Genomic DNA, 6000 nt, shown 5'->3' on the forward strand with positions numbered 1-6000 from the left:
GTGGACATGATGTCCCTAGAGAGGGTCTCAGAGTCCTTCAGTCCTTCCAGACGCAGGGGGATAGTACTGACACCAATGGAGGTCTCCGTAAGAGGCGGTGGAGGTGCTGCCAATGCGAGTGGATGACGGAACCGCTGGAAATGAGGACCTGGGAGACAGGAAGGGAGTGACGGTGCAAAGAAACCAGGTCAGGCGAAAGGCAGGCACAGTGCAGGGGGGCGGAGCACAAAGTGGGTTTGAGATTGTGTGTTTGTTCACCAAATATTCTCTGGCCGCATATCCAGGCACTACGTGAGGCACGCGGTGTAACAGCAGGCACAGCCCCTGCTCTGTACCGGAGCTTGCAGGGGCCAGGAGAGGAAGAAGGCTGGCCCTGATGTGCGCTGAAGCCTCGTGAAGTGAGCGGGTGAAGGGGAAATGGTGCTGGTTAGAAAGTTTGGTGCCATATGGTGGGGGATGAGGGGGAATTCCTGAATATCAGGGAACCCACTTTTCTGCAGGTCCCATCAGCCTGACAGGTAGAACTCAAACCATATGTCCCAATAATAGTAACTATTTTAACACTCACAGTTTTCCAGACCCTGCTGGTGGTCCAGTAGTCAGGACTTCACCTTCCAAATGTGGGGCTGCATGTTGGATCCCTGCTCAGGGAGCTGAGATCCCATATGTGGGGTGCAGGTTGGATCCCTGGTCACGGAGCTGAGATCCCGTATGCCCCGCAACCAGGAGGCCCACACATGGCACAGAAGTGATGTCGTAACAGGTTCAGTAAAGACTTTAAAACTGGTCCACATTAAAAAAATTAAAAAAGCCCCACAAAACTAAAAGCTTTTCACCTCAAGCTGTCAATAGTGGCCTTGAGAATCAGGGGTTTCAAAACTTCAGGACCCTTCCCCTCTCTGGTGCCAGGGGTCCCTGTCTCCCAGCAGATGAGTGACTCCCATGCCCAGGCTCCGTGTTGGCCTTACCGCCAGGCTGCCTCTGGCTTCTCCTTGTAGGGAAGTTCTCAACCACCTCCCTCTCTTCTCTAGAAGGAAATGCATTTGTTTGGTTCTTACTTACTTTTGTTTGCCATTTATTTGTTGAACAGGTGAAGTGCTCCAGAGTTGGAAAGCAAAAGGTATAAAAGGTACATAACATAAAGGGTGTGTCCTTCCTCCCAGGCACCAGTCTTCCCAGAGGATGCATTTCTTTTGTATTTCTCCACAGATAGTCTCTGTATTAAGGTATGCATTTTTCTTCATTTTAAAGAACAAATTCTAGTACTTTTAGATACTGTTTTGTATTTGCATCTTTCACTTATTTAAAATATATCTTGGGGGAACTTCCCCAGCAGTCCAATAGCTAATACTTCACCTTCTAATGCAGGGAGTGTGAGCTCCATCCTTGGTCAGGGAGCTGAGATCCCACATGCCTTGAGGCCAAAAAACCAAAACAGAAAACAGAAGCAATATTGTAACAAATTCAATAAAGACTTTAAAAATGGCCCACTTCAAAAATATCATTAAAAAATGAAATATTAAATATATCTTGGAATATTGGGGCTTCCTGCCCTGGTGGCTCAGACAGTAAAGAATCCACCCACAGTGTGGGAGACCTGGGTTGGGAAGATCCCCTGGAGGAGGGCAAGGCAACCCAGTCCATATTCTTGCCTGGAGAATCCCATGGACAGAGGAGCAACTAAGCAGAGCACAGCACATGGGAAACAAACCTGAAAAAGAAGATACATGAAGGAGGAGACAGACAGAACAGGCACCCTCTTGAAAGCAGAACTCCATCTTGGGCCAGACAGTGGACTTTGAGCTCTATGCCCAATATCTATGGAAACAACATACCAAGTGGAAAACCAGGCCCCCGGAAGGAAGAGCCCCAGGGCTCATACCTAGACTCTCTGTTGCCTAAAAGAATACCCTAATTATCTGTGTAACCAAATAGAATCATAAATTCTATTATGCTTATTGGGGTATGACCACAGGCCTATTGATAATTGTCCACTGTTAACTACCTAGGCTTAAGGCATATGAATCATGGGTTAACTTTGATTGTATCTTTCTTTTCCTTTGTTCAGACTAGTTTCAGGGAATTTGGGGAGGTGGGTTTGGGCACTTGTACACTTAGGGTATATAAGGTTTTCACAAAAACTGGTCGGGGTCCTTGGCTAAGAGGAGACTCTTCCTTGAGCCAGCCCGTGTAATAAACTGCACTCCACTATCTGCATTGTCCTTCTGAGTGAGTTTGTTTCCCAGATCGCGTGGCTACAACATAGATACTTATATGTATAATTGAGTCACTTTGCTGTACACCCAAAACTCACACACACTCTTAATCAAGTATACTTCAATAAAAATTTAAAAAAAAATCATCTTGGAGGTAATGCACCATTGTTGCTGGAAGGGGGATACCTTCCAGGGCCCGAAACTTGGCTCTGGTCTAACACTCAGAAATGAATTGTCTGAGGAGACACATCTGCTGACAAAGCAAGAGATTTTATTGGGAAAGGGCACCTGGGCGGAGAGCAGGGGTAAGGGAACCCAGGAGAACTGCTCTGCCACATGGCTTGCAGTCTTGGGTTTTATGGTGATGGGATTAGTTTCTGGGTTGTCTTTAGCCAATCATTCTCAGAGTCCTTCCTGGTTCAGCCAAGATGGATGCCAGAGAGGAGGATTCTGGGAGGTGGTCGGACACGTGGTGTCTCCCTTTTGACCTTTCCCGAACTCTTCCGGTTGGTGGTGGCTTATTAGTTCTGTGTTCCTTACCAGGACCTCCTGTTGTAAAACAACTCATGCAAATGGTTACTATGGTGCCTGGCCAGGGTGGGCAGTTTCAGTCAGTGTGCTTCCCCTAACACCATTAGTAAGTGAGGCTTGTCCCATTCTTTCTGTGACTGCATTTATTGCATTATATACATGACCTGTGCTTTAGTTAACTGATTCTCTATTAATGGTTGGTTAGGTTTTTTCCAAACTCCTCCCATTATAATATGTATACAAATATAATGCAGGTGAAAATCCTAAAAGCAGAGTTGTTGAGTCAAAGGATATTAATGGATCCTGCTGGATTTCCTTCCACTGAAGTACTGATTGCCATGCCCACCAACCATTTTATCAGTGCATATTTTACCCCACACTGGCTGCCATAATAGTTACCATTTTTTTGACACTTATAATTTTGCAGGTGAAAAAAATGAAGACTCAATGATATTTTAACCTGCATTCCTCTTGTTATGAGCAGGTCTGTACATTTTTCATGTTCTATTTTCATTTTGTTTTAGAAGAACTTTCCCTTGGTCATTATATTTTTCAATCAAGTTATTTTTGTTTTTATTGAAAAGGAGCTTTTTATATATTAGACCAGATTGGCTCTTTGTTAGTGACACAAATTGCAAAAGGTATTTTTCAGTTGATTATTTGTCTTTTAGCTTTACTTATATTGATTTTTGCCATGCAGATTTTAAAACATTTGTATGTAAGTAGCTGACCAATTTTTTCTTTTATGGCTTCTATAATTTGTTTCATGATTAGGAAAATATTCTTTATACCAAAATTATTTTTTAAAACTATCCCATGGGATCTTCTCATGATTTAATTTTTTATGTTAAAAATTTAAATCCACACTACATTTATCCTGGTGTAAGATGTGAAGTGTGAATTCCACTTCATGCTTCCACAGATGGTTACCCACTTGTCCCAGTGTCATATTTTCTGCACTGATTTGACGTGCTATCCTTTCACACACTACATTTTCACTTATGCTTGGGCTTATTTGTGGGCTCTTGATTCCATCCAATTTATCTGACTATTTTTTAATCAGTATCACACTAGCCCCATGATTAACTGTCTTAATAGCTGCCTAGGCTGACCCACCATCACCCTCATTTTTCAGAAATGTTCAGACAGCTTTCCTTGCTTATTTCTACATCTTATCTTCATCATCAGTTTATCTAGTTAAACAATCTTGTTATTATCTTATTTGGATTGCTAATTTATGGGCTATTTATTTAGATAGTAAGCTGGGAGAAATGACATTTTTGATGGTTCTCAACCCAAGAATACAGTGGGCCTTTCCGTTCACTCAGGGCTTCCTTGGTGGCCCAGACGGTAAAGCGGTAAAGCGCTTGCCTACAAAGTGGGAAACCTGGGTTGGGTCCTCGGGTTGGGCCCCTGGGTTGGGAAGATCCCCTGGAGAAGGAAATAGAAACACATTCTAGTACTCTTGCCTGGAAAATTCCGTGGATGGAGGAGCCTGGTTGGCTACAGTCCATGGGATTGCAAAGAGTTGGACATGACTGACCAACTTCACTATTTTTTATGTGTCCTACAGTAACATTTTAAATTTTTATAGGAATTTCACTTGTTTCTTCAGTTTTTTTTTAAAAGTGATTTTTCTTTTCTACCAGAAATTACTCTTTAATATATCTTCTAAGTCATCGTGATTAATTCAAGTGCATACTAAAGGAGACCTCGTTAACTATTTCTGTATATTAAATTAAAATTCAGTGTCCTTGACACAGACTTAGAGAACAGACTTATGGACACTGGGGTGGTGGGGTAAGGAGAAGGGGTGAAATGGAGAGAGTAGTGGGGCGACACTTACACTCCCACATGTAAAATAGATGGCCAATGGGAATTGGCTGTATGACTCAGGGAACTCAGCCAACCTATAACAACCTAGAGGGGTGGGATGGGTGGGGTGGGAGGTGACAGGCAGGTTCAAAAGGCTCTCCTCCAGGGGCCTAGGGTACCTGCTGGGCAGGTGTGCTCGCAGGCTCAGCTCCGGTACAGTCCCTGAGTGTCTCATGAGCATTTTACTCAGGGAACTAGTGCCACCTGTCTCCCTAGGGCCCTACAAGGGCACCTGGTTTCCCCTAGACCTCACCTCTGAGCCCTTTCCCTCTGCTGGGGCTCACAGAGCCCCAGAGTCCTCCTAGTGAGTTACTGAGCCCAAGGGGATCTTGGGGACCCCAACACCACAGATACTCTATTTCTAGTGGTGTCCTCCCCGCCCTATCCTCCTCGTTTGAAGACCAGTTATTAGCCCAGCAGCTGGTGCTCTCAGAAGGCCCTGCTTTCTTGCTATTCAGCTGAAGCACTGTCTCAGAGCCTGGGAGGCCTGTTAAGGTGCAAAGTTTGACTCCCATCCTGGGAGCTCCTGTGAGGAGGTCTGGAGAGAGAGGGCCCAGGTACCTGCGTGCCAACCAGGGCCCCAGAGACGTGGCCGTGATGGTTCTCGTGCAGCCCACGTGTCTGCTGGCTCTTTTCTTGGAGGTTTGTCCTCAGAGGTTTCCCTCTGATCTTGACTTCCCTGTGTACCCCACATCTGGCCCCGTCCTCTGGGGTGTGGGCATGGGGGAATGGATACTTCTCTGTGCCTTCTATTTTCAATCATTCCTCTTCACAGATACTGCTTTTCTATCCCTCAGTTCAACAAGCTCTCCTGTCAGGGCAGACGTCTGGATCCATGTCAACACTCAAAAGGCTGAGACGGCGTCTGGATTCCCTGATGGGCCCAAGAGCCTCCATCCTGGGTCCAACCATGCTATCAGTTTCTCTCTCCTCTAGGTGGGCAGACCCCAAACTGACCAAGTGCTCAGTAGTGGGTCATGTTGCTTAGACCTGCCCTGGGACCCCATCTATCCCTGGCTCAGAAGCTTCAATCAGGGATTAAGATGATCCAAAGGAAGTTCTTTAAAAGATTAAAGCCTTAACCCTATATGCAAAACAGAAAAAGAGACACAGATGTACAGAACAGACTTTTGGACTCTGTGGGAGAAGGTGAGGGTGGGATGTTCTGAGAAAATAGCATTGAAACAAGCATACTATCAAGGGTGAAACAGATCACCAGCCCAGGTTGGATGCATGAGACAAGTGCTCAGGGCTGGTGCACTGGGAAGACCCAGAGGGATAGGATGGGGAGGGAGGCGGGAGGGGGAATCGGGATGGGGAACACATGTAAATCCATGGCTGATTCATATCAATGTATGGCAAAAACCACTACAATACT

General features: G+C 45.3%; 1 long non-coding RNA gene across 4 annotated transcripts in view; it reads left to right on the top strand.

Annotated features, from left to right (window-relative positions):
- The window catches only part of LOC110149313 (uncharacterized), a 45685-nt gene extending 43474 nt beyond the window's left edge, over positions 1–2211 (top strand). For 3 of the 4 annotated variants that reach the window (XR_011486461.1, XR_011486459.1, XR_011486462.1), the window contains exons 3-5: positions 285–398; positions 1091–1226; positions 1369–2211. This is a non-coding gene — a long non-coding RNA (uncharacterized lncRNA). The remainder of the gene's footprint in view (positions 1–284; positions 399–1090; positions 1227–1368) is intronic. The other variant, XR_011486460.1, reaches the window with a different exon arrangement.
- Positions 2212–6000: the final 3789 nt, after the last annotated feature.

The sequence above is a fragment of the Odocoileus virginianus genome, unplaced genomic scaffold (genome assembly GCF_023699985.2).
Source record: "Odocoileus virginianus isolate 20LAN1187 ecotype Illinois unplaced genomic scaffold, Ovbor_1.2 Unplaced_Contig_14, whole genome shotgun sequence".
Lineage (NCBI taxonomy): Eukaryota > Metazoa > Chordata > Mammalia > Artiodactyla > Cervidae > Odocoileus > Odocoileus virginianus.